General features: G+C 54.0%; 1 pseudogene; it reads left to right on the top strand.

The window, feature by feature from the left end:
• LOC139178217 (coiled-coil domain-containing protein 33-like) overlaps positions 1-16,145 on the top strand; it is a 28,744-nt pseudogene extending 12,599 nt beyond the window's left edge.
• The last annotated feature ends 2,395 nt before the right edge of the window (positions 16,146-18,540 follow it).

Below are 18,540 nucleotides of genomic sequence, written 5' to 3'. Positions count from 1 at the left end.
CAGCACTTGGTTCTCCACGCATTCTGACTCTAACACAGCGGCCCAGGGAGGCCAGTCACACTGGCCCCATTTAATAGTCAAGGAGGCCAAGACTTCGGGCAGTGAAGGGACTTGACTAAGATCACGTGGCTGGCCAGTGGGAGTGGAGCAGATGAAGAACACTGTCCCCATCTGGCCACCGGCCATTTGCTCTGGCAGAGGCCAAGCCTCCTTCCTTCCCAGCAGGATGCCCGTGGAAGAAGGCGCATGATGGAGGAGAAGGCCCTGGAATCCTGAGTTTTATCTTCCCTGCAGGGCCTCCTGCCTATGCCACCGCCTGACCTACCTGCACCTGTTCCAAGTGACGTCAGTCCCCTGAGGCTCAGAGCCCAGAGATATAAACACAGCTGGCGTCAGTGTTTAAAAGGAGGTTGGCCGGAGACCCCCCCCAGCCAGACTGAAGCCACAGGGTTCTTTGTTCCTCCATCACTGCTGCCAAGGCCTCCTGAGGTCTTCTCACACTTGAAACTTTTATTCAAACCCCCAAAGCCTGAGTTCTCCCCCAGGGGTGCTGGAATCCCGGAGGGGCAGCCCAGAAGGACAGAGTTTACCAACTGAAGCAAGTATTAGTGGAGTGATTTCAGGCGATGAGGCAGGCCGGGGGGAGGGGGCCTTCCTGGTGTCCTCACTGCATTAGACACAGGCTGTCTGCTCTGCTTATTTCTGAGCATGACCAAAACTGCTGACAGGACTCCTCCTTCCTCCCAGGACACCATGAGGAGCCCGGAGGCTTGGTGCCCCATCCAGGCGTGGTTGGGCTTCGCTCTGCCCTCGCCTGGCCCCCCAGGTTTCAGGGTCACACGCCTGTACTCTAGCATCTATCGAAGAGAATGGGAGGCCACTGGGCAGGGAGCCAGGACTGGGGTTCCAACTCAGCTCCCTCTGCCATTGTGCTCTCCCGTCTCTGTCCTCTCCCATCCCTATACACGCAGTGAGATTCCACCAGAAGGAATGGCACCAGGGATGGCACGGTCACAGCCCCTTCAAGGCCCATGCCAGTTAATAGGTACAGAAATCAGCCAGGTGTATGACATCTCACTCACCCCAGGCTACCCACCTCCACCCCAATTCTGGAGTGGTTAGAGCTCTCAATTTTTCAAGAGAAGGTGGGAATCCAGATTGTTGTATGAAATCAGCCAGTTTTTACAGGCAGAACGAGCGCCTCTGCTCAGTTGGATCTGAGTCTCACCTCCTCATCTTCCCTTCCTGAACCCTCAGCCCACTTAGACTCAACCTCCGCATTCATTGTCACTGACCGCCCTGCTCTCCCAGGGGCCACAGACTTCCCCATGACTGCTCATCCTTTGAACAAGTCTGAGAGGCATCCCCCGCTTCTTTTTTAAAAAATATTTATTTATTTGACTGCACAGGGTCTTAGTTACAGCATGTGGGATCTACTTCCATGACTAGGGATTGAACCTGGGCTCCCTGCACTGGGAGTGTGGAGTCTTAGCCACTGGACCACCAGGGAAGCCCCAATCCCCACTTCTCGAAGCCCCTTCTTTCTTTGCTCCCAGGACACCTGGTGTCCTGATCCCCCTTTCTCTCTCTGCCCACTCCTTTGTGGGGCCCTTTCTCCCTGACCCTGTGACTGTCCATGCTCCCTGCTCAGTTCCAGACCCTCCCCTGCATCTCTACACTCCTGAGACATCTCCCCCACCCCAGACTACCCACCTCCACCCCAATTCTGGGGGTTCCAGAATGTTTGGGTCCAGTTCAGACCTTTCCAGCCCCTGGACCTACCAGTCAGTATATATTCTATGCCAGACTTAGTCTTCCCCAAACTGGCCTTCTCATCCCCTCCCCCTCTGGGGTTCACTGTCCATCCAGAAAACTGTGAGTTACAGAGACATTGTGAGTTACATTGTTGGGAGGAGCTGAGCTCACAGATGTTTAAAGGATGAGCCTGCACAATCAGTAGCCAGTCGTGCGTGCGTGCATGTGTACTAAGTCACTTCAGTTGTGCCTGACTCTTTGTGACCCCATGGACTGTAGCCCACCAGGCTCCTCTGTCCATGGAATTCTCCAGGCAAGAATACTGGAGTGGATTGCATGTCCTCCTCCAGGGGATCTTCCCTACCCAAGGATCGAACCTGCATTTCTTGTGTCTCCTGCTTTGGCAGGTGGGTTCTTTACCACAATTGCCACCTGGGAAGCCCTAGTAGGCAGTGAGGCCAGGACTCATGAGACCCACAACCCATGAGAGAATGCTCAGAAGGCTGAGGGGTTTTATCTCTGGGGAGGTGGGCTGCGGTCTCCCTCTTTCCTGGTCCTACAAAGTTGGAGACAGATGCGGCTGGCCCTGAGTGAGGGGAAGGGCTCATGGTCCTGACATTCTCCCACCCCATCTCTCATTTGCTGACTTCCCACTTAGTTCCAGGGCCTGTGGGGAGTGCCATGTGCATGCTGAGATGTCCTGTGGGTATTGGAAAAGTTGGACCTGGGGAGCCAGACCATGGCTACGGTGCGGGGTGATCAAGATGGTCAGTGTGGCCAGGAGAACCAGGATTCAGGATCCAGCCCCAGGGCGCCACGCTGGGACAGAGAGGCCAGGGTCCAATCTGCACCAAGGATCTCAAAGCCCCAAGGCACCAGAACCTCAAGAGGTCCCAGCCCCCACGCTTCTGGATTAGAACTTGGGGTCTGAACTCTCCTCCTAGGCTAGAACTGCTTTCAGGGTGGTCCTGATGAGCTGCCCCGGGTTAAAGCAGGGTCCCAGCAGTCCAGGCTGAGGTCTGGCATAGCAGAGCTGGAGAGGAGGGGCTGCCTCTGTCTCCACGTGCTTTTCCAAGGGTCCGGCGCCCCTTTCTTCATGCCACAAACACTTGCTGGGACCCACTGTGCCCAGACTGGGAGCTGGGAACAACTGCAACTCTGACAAGGCAGATCCCTGTCCTCCAGGAGCTCACAGTCTAGCGGGGGGAGATGGAGTAATGAGTAGTAGATACCCTTCACTTGCCCTGTGCCCACAATCTCCCAAGGCAGAAGGCAGCTGAGCAGGCTCCAGGCCCCAGCACATGGGAACAGAACTCCTGAGGGAGGCTATCTCTTGGGAAGGGGGCAGGAGGCAGGCTCTGTGTCTCAAGTCATTTTTCTGAAGCTGGGAAGTTCACTTAAATGTCTGCCCACATTCTTTCTGCTCTGAAATGGCATCTGTGCGAAAGGGTACAGAGGGAGTGTACAGAGAGACCCATCGAGGGAGTGTACAGAGGGAGTGTACAGAGAGACCCATCGAGAAGGATTCCAAGTCATGGTGGATCTTCCAGGGTTGTCTCTCCCAAGGCTGTACTTTCCCAAGGAGACTGTCATGACATCCTTTAGGACATGGTGTTGACAGACAGCTGGGCCCTCTCTCCTCTGCCTGAGAAATGGGTCCCTCACCAAGCTAGGCCACAGGATTGGCCACAGCTGGACATGCCAAGGGTTTCTCTGGTGGCTCAGATGGAGAAGAATCTGCCTGCAATGAGGGAGACCTGGGTTTGATCCCTGGGTCAGGAAGATTCCCTGGAGAAGGAAATGGCAACCCACTCCAGTGTTCTTGCCTGGAGATTTCCATGGACAGAGGAGCTTGGTGGGCTACAGTCCATAGGGTTACCAGGAGTCGAATGCGACTGAGCAACTTTCACTTCAGACATTCCAAAGGTTTGCAGATGGCACAAACAGAGGCCCTTCTTTGCCTCCTACCATCCCTTGCCTCAACAGAGACAAAAGGGGTCTCTGGAAAACAAGGAAATTCTTCCCAGGAAAGGATGAAGGACGTGATGGTGCCTGGTAGACTGGGCCTTGAGTCTGGCTTTAGACCAGCCCCAAAGCTCTGTGGGCTCTGGTTTTCCTGTGGGCCATATGGAAAGACTATCCCTGCCTGGCTGCCTCCCTGAGCTGCCAGGGGGAGGGGTGCCTGTTGACCATAAGGGGCTCCCCTGAGAACAGCAGGGCTATTTCAGATGAAGTGTGGGTGGGGGTGTGGGGATCAGCATTCTTGTTTTACAGAAAGACTTCTTCCTTTGCCAGAGAGCTCATCTCAGAGTTTCTTGGAGTGTGCCATTTCTGATTTCCAGAGCAGTCCCCGCTGCCCACAGGAGAGTGCAGGGAAGGAACCACGCCCGTGCGGATGCCGAGATGACTGGCCCCCAGTTTACACCCCACTTACACCTTCGATCCTCTAAATCAAGGCCCCCCTGTCGTGGTGTAGCACCATCAACAATTAGTGATGGTTCATTAGCATCCAATTAAGAAATGAAACCCAGGATGAGAGCCCATCACTTCGCTGAGAATAACAGCCCTGCTTATGCCTTAAATGGCAGCCTTCCAGGAGCTCAGAACCCACAAGGATCAGATGCACTGGGAGCTGGGCAGGGGGAGGCAAGCATGAAGTGGGAGGGGGACATCATGGATGGGCTGTTATCTGGTGACATGGGAGAGGCGAGAGAAGGAGATTCAGACTAGACACTCCCTGACTCGATCTCAGCTCCTCCTTCATGGAGCCTCTGAAAGCATCTTCTTGCCCAGCTATCCCTTGGCCAAGACCAGAGGTGTGAGGAGCAGGGCTTTTCCCTCTACCTGTCTGGCCTCAGAGGATGACCACATCTGGGTGTGGAGAGAAGGCTGGAGAGGGAATGAGGTCAGGGAAGACCACAAGCCTCGTTTTCCTCTCTGACTACTCCAACTCAGGCTCCCAACGCACTGACCTTAGAGAGGACCGCCAGCCCCTCTCCAGACCTGCCCATTGGCCTACAGCTCTTTGAGCCTCAAGCTCTATCCTCCAATTGGGAAGGTCCTCCTTTCCACCTGTTCAAGCCCTGCCTCCTCCAGGAAACATTCCTTCCCTGGTCCATCTCAGGCAGGGTCAGAAACACAGGAATCCAGCCTCTGACCAGCCTGATCAGATGGCCATCTCTGCAGAGGCCAGCTCTTCCATCCTGTCCACATTGTGTAAGACTGGGCCTCTGAGGCAGGAAGTGGTCATGGGGTTTGTCTGTGCCTTCCGGGGATGGGGGTGGCCCTGTGACCTGGGAACCCAGCAGCCTCTTGGGCTTCTGGAGGATGGGGGAGGCTGGCCTTCCTGGCTCAGAGGCCAGCACGGAGGGTCCAGGAAGAAGACAGTTTCCTTGTCTTCTCAGAACAGAATGAGGCCCAGTCATGGCACGCCAGCATCTGGCTGCAGCAGTCTTCATCTGAACCTGTTTCCTCACCTCCCTCTAAGGTTCTCTGTGAGAGAGCAGCAGGGCTGTGGAGGACAGGCCAAAAGGTCACAAGACCTCCTCTGCCACCCATCCACCTACAGTTCTGCCCTCCACCACATCCTTCTCTATCTACCCAAGCACTTCCCTCCCCGGGGCTTCTGGGAATATCCCTCTGGTCTTTCAGGATTCGGGAGCCTGCCCATCCGGGACCCCAGCAGCCAGAGCAGGCCCACACTGGAGTGCTCCCCTTTCCCTTGATCCCCCAAGGGCTGCCCAGGGATTGGCACTCGGGTCAAGTCAGGTGGCTGACATCCTTCCAAAACCCCGCTTAGGAGGAGGCCAGACCGTGGCAGTTGTTCATTTTGAGGATTGTGGAAGACCGAGAGCACAGCCAGGGCAGGAGGTGGGCTGAGAGACACAGAGGCACCTTGAGGGCTAGCAGACTGGAGGCCGGGTATGAAGATCAGGCACAGCATGTCACACAAACCTCTGGGGCAGCTGTGTGTGCGCATGTGTCTGCGCGCACGCACTCGCACGCACACACACACCCACACATGCACACATGTGCTTGTAATGGGAGAAGGGAAACCGAGGAGTCAGCGGAGGCTTCCTGAGCACAGGGACTTTGGCCCATAGGTTTTCCCCTGAGGTATGTGCCCCGGAGGGCATTCGGCGGACAGTGGAGGCTGAGGAGGACCTCAGGGACTTGCCTGTTTCTCCCTCAGCACCCTGTGCCTTCTCGGAGCGCACCTCCATTCAGAGCTGAGGCCCCTGGAACCAGACGACACACTCCCCTTAGTTCTGGCCTCACGAAGCAAAGCAGAGTCCTTCTCCCCTCCCACTTGCAGCTGGCTGGACTTTGTCAAACACACATGCACCCGCTCCAGCGCCCGGAGGGGTAGGCCGGATGGAGGCGGGCTTACATTTCCTGCAGTTTGGGACCCAGGACTACTGCACTGGGCCTCTGAACCCAACCCTGGTTCCATCCTGGGGTGGCTGCCCTGCTCCCATGGCTGGATGAAGTCTGAGCCCTGGGACAGTGGGCAGCAGCTGGCAGCTCCCCACGGGCCCCTGATAGAGCCAGACCAGGGCTTTAGGAATAGGGAGGGAGGGTCTCAAGCTTGCAGGTGGCCTGTGTGTGGAGGCAGGTCCCTGAGAGGTCCCCTGGGTGCTGAGACTGCACTGGGAGACCTGAACCCCATCGGAGGCCTGGGGGATATTAGAAGGCAGCTTCTCTTGTGCGAGCTGGGGGCCCAGAGTGGGGACTGAAAGCCTGGAGTGAACTGGTTTCCTTCTGCAACTGTGTGAAGGATCAGAGGCCCCTCTAGCTCTCATTTCTAGAATAGCATCAAGACCAGGAGGAGCCAGATATGCCAGGAAAAGCCATTACCCTGACAGCCTCCCTCCACCTGCTAAAAGCCTCCATCCTTCCCCTGGGGCCTCACCCCTCCGGAGCTGTTTCTTCTCAGCTCACCTAGCTCTGCCCAACCTCAGTACTCTCACTGAGGGAGATGCTTGCTTAACCCTTTCTATACCTGAGCAGAGTCAGCACCAGCAGGCTCCCTTGGCCTTTTCCATTGCCCTTCCCTGTGTCTTTCCACCTGGAATTCCTCCTGCCAGATGCCCAGGAGCTTATATAGAGGAGGGGAGGGGACAAGAGGCTGAAGACATCAGAAGGGTGGAAGACAGGCTGGAAAGTTGGGGTCATGGGTTAAAACCTGCATTGTGTCACTGCACTGCTGCAAATTAAGTTCATCACGCAACCGGTGGGTCTGTCCTCTCTTTGCTCAGGGAAGCCCCCAGGGGTGCAATACCACGTGCCCTGAAGGAGCAGGCTTGCCGTTTGGGTGGAGAAGGTCTGACTTCCTCCTGACACATGTCCTTACATCACTCCCTGCTCAGCGCTTCTGCCTCTCTGCTTCGCTCTGCCTTCTGTCCTCCGTGGAGCCTGGTTCCTGGTTCCCAGAGGAAGGGAGGCGTGGGGACCAGACTGAACAGGCGGCATGGGAGCTGGTGGGAGGCTGCTGAGAGCTCTGAGGCCTCCAACCTTGGGCCTGGCTGTCAGAGGGAGGACCAGAGCAGAGCGGCAGGAGGAGAGGTCCCAGTGTCACCCCTCAGTTAGCAGAGGCCACAGAGCTGGGAGGAAGGGGCTGAGGAGCACGGCAGGCTGGGCTCTACCGCCCCGCCAGCCTTTCTGCTGTCTCCTCTCCAGCCTGGCAGCCTCTCACATGCATATCCCTGGGCCTGAAGGACCTGCTTTTCAGGCATGGGGAGGTGATGGCCGTATGTGTCTAGGCACTGAGTCTGGGGGGCTCCAGGGTATTGCTCTATGGGCACCCCTTCATATCTCATTGTGGTGGCAGGGGGATCAGTACCAAAGCTTATTATACTTTCTTCCCTGTCCTGATAACCATCCTTAGAGGGAGTTGCTGCTTAGAGAAGAGGAAACTGGCTCAGAGAGGGGAGGTGCTCGGCCAGGAGAGAACTGTGGGCTTGAAACCACTTTGGCGTGGTTCCAGAGCCTGTGCTCTTTGCATCGTTTCGTCACAGCAACCAGGGACCTCCTGTTGCAGACCAAGAGTTGGGAGTCAAGATGGAGAGACACCAGGTCAGGAGCAGCTAAAATTATGATAATTATTGCTACTATCATTATTGTTAACACTCTCGTGGTATTTAACAATGTCAGATACTTTACATGTATGAATTTTTGTCCACAACAACCCTGAATCACCACCCCCGCTTCACAGATGAAGGAAGTAAAGCCCAACAAGGTCACGAACCTTGCTCAAGGTCACACAGCTACTTAAGGATTGTGTACTCAGTCATGTTGGACTCTTTGTGACCCCATGGACTGTAGCCCATCAGGCTCCTCTGTCCATGGAATTCTCCAGGCAAGAATACTGGAGCAGGTTGCCATTTCCTCCTCCAGGGGATCTTTCCAACCCAGGGAGCAAACCTGTTTCCTGTGTCTTCTTCACTGACAGGCAGATTCTTTACCTCTGAGCCACCTGGGAAGCCCCGTACTTAAGGGTTAGTGCTGGGGTTTGGAGCCCATGTGGTCTGACTCCAGGGACCCTGTTGTCATCGACACCATACCATACTACCTCTAGCTGAAGCAGAGGGAGGAGTCCTCAGCGGACCCCTGGAGCTTGGATACAGGACTCCCATATGAATGGGTGTCCATAGAGTAGAGCTGTAAAGGTTCGAAAGAAAGTTCCAGGCCCCTGTGTCACTCAAGTTGAGAGGACAGAGGGAGCAGTGAGGGCCAGGGCATCCCAGAGGGCTTCCTGGAGGAGAGGAGCATGCTGGGCTGGGAAGGATCTCAGGCTGGGGCTGCTAACACAGGGGCCGCATTGGCTCTGAGCTTCTGAGCTGACTCGCTTGCCCCACACTCTTTGTGGGGGCCTCTGCAGGTGGGGGCCAAGGGTTGGTGAGGACATCATCTCTGCTTCCCACCCTGAGGTGCCATTTGATGCTTCTCCCTCCTGAGTGCGGTCCCCCTGCCAAGGTTCGCTTGGATGGTTCCTCACCCGTGATTGCTGCAGTTAATGTAGCAGCACCTGTTCCAGCCCTGATATAATAACCTCCTCAACAGAAGAAGCATTAATTCCCTTACTGAACTGTTTGATGGCTCAGGATCTCAGGGCCGCTTATCCCAGATACCTGTGGGGTGCTCTGGGATGCAGAAGGCCCATGTTCCCGCCCCACCTCGGACCAGCCTGACCTTGCAGGACCTTGAGGGCTCATGGGCTTGAAACTCCTCACCACCCTCTGCCCTACCCCATGCCCAGCTCCAAGTGCCCAGCCCCGGGGCCCTGCACACAGTGGCTGCTGCACAGGGCAGTGGTGTGTGTGCATTCCATTGGAAAGGTTCAGAGCCAGGGGAGCTGGGAGGATGAGGGTTAAAGGAGAGACCAAGCATGGGGGCACTGCACAGCTGCCCTGCCAAAGCCCCCCTCCCACCAGAACCTCAGAAGAGAGCCAGGAGAAAGGCATCTATGCACCCAGCTGCCTGATGGGCCGCCCTTACCTGGCAGGGGGCAGGAAGTCAGACAGACAAGGAGTTTCCCTCCAATTCTACCCCACCCTCAACCTTTGGTGCCTGGTCACCCGGGTAGGTAGGGCAGCCAAGGAGCAAGGCCTGGCGTTCCCTGGGCCCGGGCTGACATGAGTGTCTCTTCCTGGGAGGGAGTGCTTCATGCTCTGTCCACCCTTTGCTCAAATTTATGGACAGTGGAGTCTGACAGTGGGAACAACAGGCAGGACCCCCTCCCTCTGACTCAGCCTGCTGCTCCTCTCCCCAGGAAAACCACGTCCGAGGGGACAAAGAACCGGAGTTCCAAGGCAGTCATGTCTGTGCCCTCAGAGCCCACCAAAGCCCGCATCTGGGGGGACACAGTCAAAGTGGAGATCCAAGCGGAGCATGTGGGGCATGAGGGGGAGGCGGGGCAGGTGGGGCTGGCGTGCTGGGGTGGAGTGTGAGGCAGAACCAGCCTCCCTCTCAACACAGCTGGAGATCACCTGAACATCTCCTTGAGCTCAGTTAAAAGCACTTTAGAGGAAAAAGTCATAATGCTGTCATGCCTCATCTCCCCAGCCTGCTCGAAAAATGAGTTGTTCCACATAAATGAATTTTCCAGACAATGAAAGCTTATCTTTTTTACGACCGTTGTTATTATTTTCATGGTTGTTATTACCACCGTCTCCCACTGAAAGGCACATTACTGCTTCCTGGCACGTCCCCGCACACTGCTCATTGGCTCACCCCTCCCCAGAGGAGCACTACTGCTCCCGTTGCTGAGATGAGAACACTGAGATTCAGGGAGCTTATGTCACAGACTCAAGCTCAAGTGGTCGGTAAGGGGGGGAACCTCGGCCCAGGATTCCATGCTCTCAGTGGAGCTCCTGAGGTCCCCTGCTTCCCTGGAATGGCTGTGTTGTCCTGCCTCATCCTCCCCAGGCACTGTTCGCTGTCAGACAGTAGAATGTCTGTGCTTCCGAGGGTCGGGGGTTGTGTTCATAGAAGCTACCTAATAGTTCTCACTCCTTCACCCCCGGAAGCCTTTCTAGGCCCTGTGTTTTGGCAAATTCTGACACTGCAGGCAATTTAAGGCACCGAAGCACACACATATGGGCTTCCTGGGTGGCGCTAGTGGTAAAGAACCCACCTGCTAATGCAGGAGACAGAAGAGACATGGGTTTAATCCCTAGGTCGGGAAGATCCCCTGGAGAAGGGCACGGCAACCCACTCCAGTACTCTTGCCTGGAGAATCCCATGGACAGAGGGGCCTAGGGGGCTATAGTCCATAGGGTCCCAAAGAGTCGGACACAACTGAAGCAACTTAGCATGCACACACGCATGTACACACACATGTGTGCACACTTGTGTCTTCCATACTGGGGACCCATCTGATTTCCATTCTCAGGTGAGAGCTTAGGCTGGGCACGCAGCAGTACTGACCGGCTGATGCCAGGACAACTGTGGGCACCAGCATCAGGCTGTTAGTGCAGACTTGCAGGTGCCTGTCTTATCTGGTCAGTCTCAGGTTCCCATTTGCAGGTGACCTACCCCAGAAGACAGGCCTTACTCCTTCCCTTGAAAACCTCGCCAGGGACTTAGACAGAGCTCCTTGTCTACCTCACAAAGATGGGCCCCCAGCTGCTAAAGATGGTGGAAAGGGAGAGAGGGAGGGGGTGAAGAGTAGCATCAGTAACAGGAGAAAGAAGCTGGTTCTAGGTCAAGCCCCAGGATTTTTCTTTTCTGCCTATAAAGGGATAAGTGGAGCTGCTGAGAAAATGTGGAAAAGGAGGAGAAATTGACCACGGATCTCATGCATGTACACATGTATGCCTGTGTATGAACACCTACATGCTGGTTCATATGCATGTGTGAATACGCGCTTGTGCCTATAGGCATACACATCTGTGTGTCTTGTATGTATGTGTGCATTCACATGTCTGGCGGCAACAGTGTGTTATGTGTGCAGCTAGATCTATCTGGAAGCTGGTGTATGCCTGTTGGTACATAATGTATATAGTTTGTGTGTGTGTGTGTGTGTTTGTGTGTGTGTATACATCTGTGTGGCTGACAGGCTAACAGGTTGGGATGAGTAGACCTGGGCTGTGATCCTGCCCTGGGCTCTCCACATCTGGGGGGATTACAGGAAAGGGCATGATGAGTCAGTGACCTTGGGGCCCATCTGTGTAGCAGAGGGGAAAGCAGGATTCAGACAGGAGGGACAAGAGGTGGGGAGACCTTGTGGGAAGGCAGGGAGTATTCGCAGGAGCCTCTTTGCAGCCTGAAGGAGCTGGATGCTTGCTGGAACCTGGTTGGAACCGGTTGCTGTGGTGATATCTGCAGTGGGGGGTGGGGGAGATTGGGGGCCAGGCCAAGAGGTGGGGGAAGGGTGGGAGGTAGCTCAAGGATGTGTTAATGAAAAGCAAAGGGGAGTTGCAGACCCCGTGTCAGGGCCAGAGCAGGCTGGCGGCAGAAATGGCTTGTCGGCCACACAAAGGGAGCTGTAGGAGGCCAGAGGGGCACAATGCCCAGAAAAGAAGCTGATGAGGCGTGTTTGTAGCAAGGAGACAGGAACAGGGAGGATGGCTGTCCATTTTCCCCAATTACAGCTCATCTGCTGGCTGCCCACACAGAGCTCCAGAGATTGGGGAGGGGGGTGGTGAGAAATACAAGCACTCACCCCTTGTTTGGCCTCAGCAAATTCCAACTGGATTTGAGGACTCAGGGCCCATGGGTAATGGCCATGAGGGGCTTCAGGCTTCACAGCTACTCTTGTAACTTTGACTGGGAGCACTGGAATCCCCCAGCTGAGTGTTTTGAGTCTGCTCAGGGCTGGATGAGCATATGGAACACTACAGATGGTTAATGAGCAAGAAAAGGGTGACTGCTACAAGGAACACTTATTTGCTAAGAATTTTATGGGTTGGAAAACGTATACCCCTTCCCTACAGCAGTTATTAGGAGAGGGACAGAGTTTTTTTTCTTTAAAGTATTAACATTTGCAGAGCAGGAACATGAAGCTCAGAGAGGTTAAGTAACTGGCTACAAGTCACAAAGCAAGTCAGTATGTTGGTACTAGAAACTAGGTCTACTGACTTCATCCCTTGCCTTACTCTACTTTCTTTTTTTTGTTTTAATAAATCACTTAAAAAGTGAAAGTATTCCTTGCTCAGTCATGTCCGACTCTGCAACTCCATGATCAGTAGCCCACCAGACTCTTCTGTCCATGGAATTCTCCAGGCAAGAATACTGGAGTGGGTGGCCATTCCCTTCTCCAGGGGATCTTCCCGACCCAGGAACTGAACCCTGTTCTCCTGGATTGCAGGTGGATTCTTTATTGTCTGGGCCAACAATAAAGCCCTATATTTCTGTTTTATTGCATTATTATTTTTCAGCTGTGCAACATATGGAATCTTAGTTTTCCAACCAGAGATGGAACCTGCACCCCCTGCAGTGGAAGTGCAGAGTCTTAACCACTGTACCACCAGAGAAGTCCCTTATTCTCCTTTCTTCGAGGCAGCTTCAAGTCCTTTCAGTGCCTACTTCCCCCTCTTTCCTTTGAGCATGAATCCCATATGGCCGGCTCTTGAGGGACTTTGGCAAGTGTCTTTCCCTTCCCGTGCATCCATGGTAGCTGTGGGAAGGAGGAAATAAGGAAGAGTAAGCAGCAAAGCTCTCAGCTCCTCCTCCACCCCCTCATCCAAATGACCCACTCAGCTCACGTGACCCAGCAGTGCTGTGCTCCCAGTGAGCCTGCAGGGCCGGCAGCTGTCCCTGGTGCTGAAACGTCCTTGTCTCAAGAAGAGAGGCAAAGGGCAAGGGGCTATCCAGAAATCTCCCTCCAGTACATCCATCCACCCGGATTCTCCCTTTCCCATTCTCCTCTAGATCTCTCTTTTTTCTCCCTCCCTTCTCCATCCATTTATTTATTTCCTCCTTCCCCCTCTCCTCTTCTTCCTCAAATCATAGGTTTCCAGAGTGGGAAGATGACTCCAGGGTCACTAAATCCAGCCTCTTGCATCAGCCATTTACCAACCATGTGATGTTGATCAAGTTAGATCACCTCTCTGAACTCCAGGTCCACACTTAAAAAACAGAAATGATGATTCCTCCTTGAGGGTCTGTGGTGGAAATTTGTTGTAATAATGGCTCAGGAGTGCCCATCCCTATGGCTGGCAATCAGTAGGTGCTTACTAAGTGGGATCACCATGATTATTTCCAGGTCAGTGGTGTTCCTCAGAGTTCATCCCAAAGTTCATGCATTTGAAGACAAAACCAAGTCTCTTTGGAATGAGTTTCCTACATGGTGCATCATTCTTAGTGTTTAGACCAGTTTTCATTTATAGACTTTTGTTGATATTTGCATTGAAAGATTTCTTGATTAGAACATTTTTTTCTTACTGAGCCTCATTTTTCCCCCTCTACAACATATGGGAGACAAGCCCTCCCCCTCCTGCCTAAGGAGCTAGTAAGAGAGTCTGTGACCACAGGAAGGGGCCTTATTCCTGGGAAGGGGTACTATCCCTACTTACGTGTATGTCTCTGTGTCTGTCCATGTGTCTATTGCTAAGGGGACTGGGCTCAGTTCTGTGTGTGTTCATCTCTGGGCTGGGAATCTCGGGAGCAGGAGAGTATTGCATTTTTCGGTCTCAACAGCACCTTGCATAGATACTTACCCTGTGCAGGCACTCAGTAGTTCTTGTGAAGTTGTGTGCATCTGTGTGTTCTACACTTGTGCGTGCATGATGATTCTTCAGTGTGGGCCTCTTGCTCACCTCTCACTGCCTCACCTCAGTCGGAGGGACAGTGATCAGCTGAGCCCTGCCATGAGCCTGTGGTCATTTTTCTCCCTCTGCAGAAGTTACTCTCAAGCTGGTGGACAATAAAAAGAAAGAGGACCTGTTGTCCTTCCAAATCCCCATCAAGTACTTGCATGCCTTCCACCCCTAGCACTTTGAGTTGGTGAAAGTGAGGCAGAGCCCCAGGCTCTGGGCTCATGTGGGCCTGGGACAAGTGAGAGAGGGCGGGTGGGCACCATCTAGATGACCCCAGCTATCCCTTCAGTGCAACTCTGGGCACCCCAGGCTGACCCAGAAGTATGACAGCTCTTGGGCCATGTGGGACTAAAGAAACATAGCTCCCAGCAGATAAACAGGAATCATTTCCATGAGAATTTGGAATTCTTTGAGTTCATCTCCATAAAACAGTCCAATGAGCACAGAACATCTACTGCATTAAATGAATACACCAATTAAAGATGTATTCTCATTTCACACATGTTTAAAGAAGGGGAGGTTACTTAAAAGTCAAAGAAATACAGTATTTACAGAGCACCTACTATATTCCAGGTCCTGGGCTAGGTACCACACACACCATCTCTGATTCTCAAGGTGAATTGTATTTTGCATACATAGAACTGAGACCCAGAGAGTAGAATGCTCTCATCCTGGGTGACAGAGTAAGTGAGTAGCATAGTCAGGGGTGAGCCTAGGGCACACTGTCTCCCACGCTAGCTCATTCTGTGCTGTCTCCATGCTGCCTTGGCAGGAGGAAGGCTCGGGAGAATTGGGGCATGTGGGAGGTACAGTGTTCCTTGGAATGCACCCCTCTGGTGGACAACATCCCTCTAGTGGACACTAGAATGCACCCCTCTAGTGCACAACAGGGCAAGAGCCTAGAGGCGTGCATTCCAAAGCAATAACCCCTCAGTCCATGACCCAAGCCTCCCTGCCCCAGTGCCCCATGCCCAACCCTTCTCCTCATTGCTGACTGATAGAAAGGAGAATTTATTCTTTCATTATTCAAGTACTTTATTAAGCACCTACTGTGTGCCAAGCACTGGCAAGAGATGGACAGAAGCATCACTTTTCCCTCTCAGTACGCATCACAGACCCCTATGATTGTTTAAAGAAAAATGTGAAGTTAGCCTGGGTTCCTAACCCAAGTTTGCTGCTTACCTATGGTCTATCCATAACCCCCTAGGCCTCCATTCCTCCTCAGCAAAACTTAGATACTGTCCCTCCTAGTGTGGACATTAGGAAGCTCAAGTGCCATGATGTGCATAAAGCACATAGCAAGGGGTAGGCACATAGTAGGTGCTGAGTTCAGATTAGTTCTCCTCCTCCCTCCCACCCTCCCTCCCTCAGGCCCTGGCACTGACTTCTTTCCAAGCAACTCCTCAACCATGGCCCCAGGAGTCCATACCTTCCCTGGGTTCTAAGGAGAACCCCATGCCCAGGGCCTCAGGATGAGGAAGCAAAGATCCTGAGAGATTAGTGACTTACCTGGGAGACTGAGCACTTCAGCCACAATACTGGGAACATCAGCCAGACCTCCTGGCTCTCTGTCCGCTTACAACCCTTGTTATCACATCTTTACAAAGAGAACAGGCAGGCAGTGGTCCTTGTGAGGGCGATGAAATATTCAAATAGAACAGGGAAGATTTATTATATTGATCTCCTTGGAAGGGCTCGCAGGGACCATGAGCTTTAATTATCAGCTGGGAGCCCCAGTGGAGCAATGCCAAGTGATTGCAGAGGGCTGGATTTATGGCCAGGGTCGGCCCCGTAGTCACGCTTCTTCTTGTATGTCTTCTTCCACCACCCTGTCCCTAGCCCACTGAGTCTGGGAAAGTCGATGAAGCCTCGGCCAAGACCCAACTGTATGCAACAGCCATTCAGAAGGGCAGCTTCATCCCCTGCTACATCGACCACAACCACACAGCTCGGGAGGTGTTGGCACTGGGACCCTCAGGCATGGGGTGGGGTCAAACTTTAAGCAGGCCCCAGGTTCTGCCCATGGCCGCCACCTCTGGCTGGCCTGATGGTGTGAGGCAGGGGTGTCTGGGGAAGAAATTGTGAAAGAAAAAAGCAACTGGGCCTTTCAAAAATAGCCGAGGTAGTTTGTATAGAACCTGCCCTGGGATGGTAGGAATCATGGGAATAAAAATGATGATGATGATGATGATCCCTGATCTTTTCTAGCACTTTCCAGGCATGCGGCCCTGCCCTAACCTCTGCTCCTCACATACCATGCAGGCGTGCTGTAGGGAGGACAGGAGGTTCCCAAAGCCTGTGTCTCCCTGACCGTCATGGGGTGAGGCAGAGTGCCCCTACTGTGGCCCACATTCTCTGGTGTTCTCTCTCTTTTTCTGTCCCTTCAAGAGTAGTGACCCCTGAACTAGGGCTCACATACCCAAGGGAAAGTTTTAGGGACCTCCTTACCCTTCCTTGTTTCTGAAGAGGTTTGGCTGGTCTTCCAGTTAGGTCATCATTCATTCATTTATTTATGCATTCATTCATTCAATGACTATTTTGGGAGCCTCTTCCATTAGCTGGTTCAGGACTAGGCCCAGCTTGGGCCTAGCTTCCATACATGCTCCCCTCCCCCCATTACTTTCTATCTCCAGACCTTTCGGTAGCCCCAGGAGGACTGGCAATGCTCCAAGAAGATGTGGTCTTGGGACCTAGCCCTTCTCCCTTGCCCTCAGCCTTCAAACAGCCCAGGATGCCAGATTCAACTCCAGTCATGGCCGGAGTATGATCAGGGTGGGAGACAGGTGGCTCCCGCCTAAGCCCTGGGCTTCCCCTGCCCCAACAGGGCTGGTCTGATCTACCCCATAGCACTGTAAGCCCAGTAAGGCAAGACGTGTTCTTCAGCCCCATTTCACAGCTGGAAACACTGAGACCCAAGGGGAGTCTGGTACGGGAGCCCAGAGCTCCTGACCTACATCTCTGCTTCCCCTTGAATGCTAAGGGTGTCAGACCTGCAGACACCCTCTGCTCCCACCTACCCCTCTTCCCCTTTGATCATGTCTTTCCTGAAGACAGCCAGCAGCTCACACACACACACACACACATGAGGAAGAGTGACAAGAGCTTGGCCTTGCTGTCCCCAGATCACGCCCCACAGTGAGGAGGCCACACCTGTAATACCCAGGCTGAACCTTGGCCTGCAGGGCGCCCCCACTGTGGATCTGCCCCACCCCATCCCAGCCCTCTGACTTGTCCTGTAGAGTCTGGGCCCCTTTGCCCTCCAGCACCCTGCCCACTCCCCTGCCCCAGCACAGATGTCCTTCCTGTCTGCTCCTGTTGGCAGAGCAGAGAGCACAATGGAAGAAATTGCTTCAAGTTGGCATGAGCAGGTAGGTGCTCATTCACACTTGACCATTCAGAACAGAACAGTTGGAAATTAACACCTCCCCCGCCATGCACACACTTCTCAGACCCCTGTCTCAGCCCTTACACCTGTTGAAGTCCCTGTGAGTAAAAGTCTAACAGGTTCCAGTGAAGTTCCTCAGGCCCCAACCCCACTTCCATCCAGAGTTTAAATTGCCACCATCAGAGATTCAGTCCTTTGGTTTTAGTAAAGGGATTCTGTCTCTTGTGAGAGCTGAATGGTCCTTACCACTGTTTAAGCCCTTGTCAGTTCATACCTGTGTGGAGTGAGCAGGCAACCAGCTGAGAGGAGTCCTGCAGGGGGGGCTTAGGAGAAGAGTCCTGGCAGGAGGGCTTAGGAGAAGGCGCTGGAGAGACACAGGGAGGAGAGAAAAGAGAGAGATCCAGAGCAAGCCCCTACTCCCAGGCACTCTCTTCCCACTGAAAGCAACGCTAGAAGGGCCAGAGAGAGTGTGGTCCAACCTGGCAGGGGCCTCTTCCCATCCCCTTCCTCATCCTCCTGGCAGTCTCCTTGGCCCCATCCCTGGCCCATCCTCCTCCTCCCCAGGCCTCTGCGTTTGGTGGGTCCATAGTCCTCAGGAGGGGACTCAGTGAGGCCGCCGTGAGTCCTGGGGAAGGGAACCTGGGCACTGCAGCCCATATCCTGAGCAGGGCTCTCTCAAGGCTAGGACCAGTGATCTGATCAGGGTCTATCATCTGTCCGGGGGTCCAGACCTGAACAATGCAGAGCCCACATGGGAGTCTTCGGCCACCAGGCTGGGCACAGAGCCAGCCGTGCTGGATACCCATCGCACTCCGGTACTGAGGAGGGTCTCTTTGCCTCCCCAGGGACAGTCAGGTAAACCAGAACCCGGCCTCCCTGGGGCTTCCCATCACCCCACTCTCCTTCCCCACGCCATCCGGAATGAACTTTGACGTTCCTCAGATCAGCCAGGACGGGTGCCCTCAGGTATGGCGCGTTCCCTCACTCGCCTTGTCTCTGGCTCATATCCCTGGTAGCTCACCCACTCATGTATTCATTCATTCACTCAGTCAGCTGTTCACTTGACTGTTAAATAAGAGTTCACTGAATCCTGGCCTGTACCCCAAGCCAGGCCTGTCTGTGCTGTGGAGAAGCTGCCCT

This window comes from Bos indicus, chromosome 21, assembly GCF_029378745.1.
Source record: "Bos indicus isolate NIAB-ARS_2022 breed Sahiwal x Tharparkar chromosome 21, NIAB-ARS_B.indTharparkar_mat_pri_1.0, whole genome shotgun sequence".
NCBI lineage: Eukaryota > Metazoa > Chordata > Mammalia > Artiodactyla > Bovidae > Bos > Bos indicus.
Note: the sequence above shows the minus strand (reverse complement) of the source record. Positions and strands in the feature narration are given on the sequence as shown.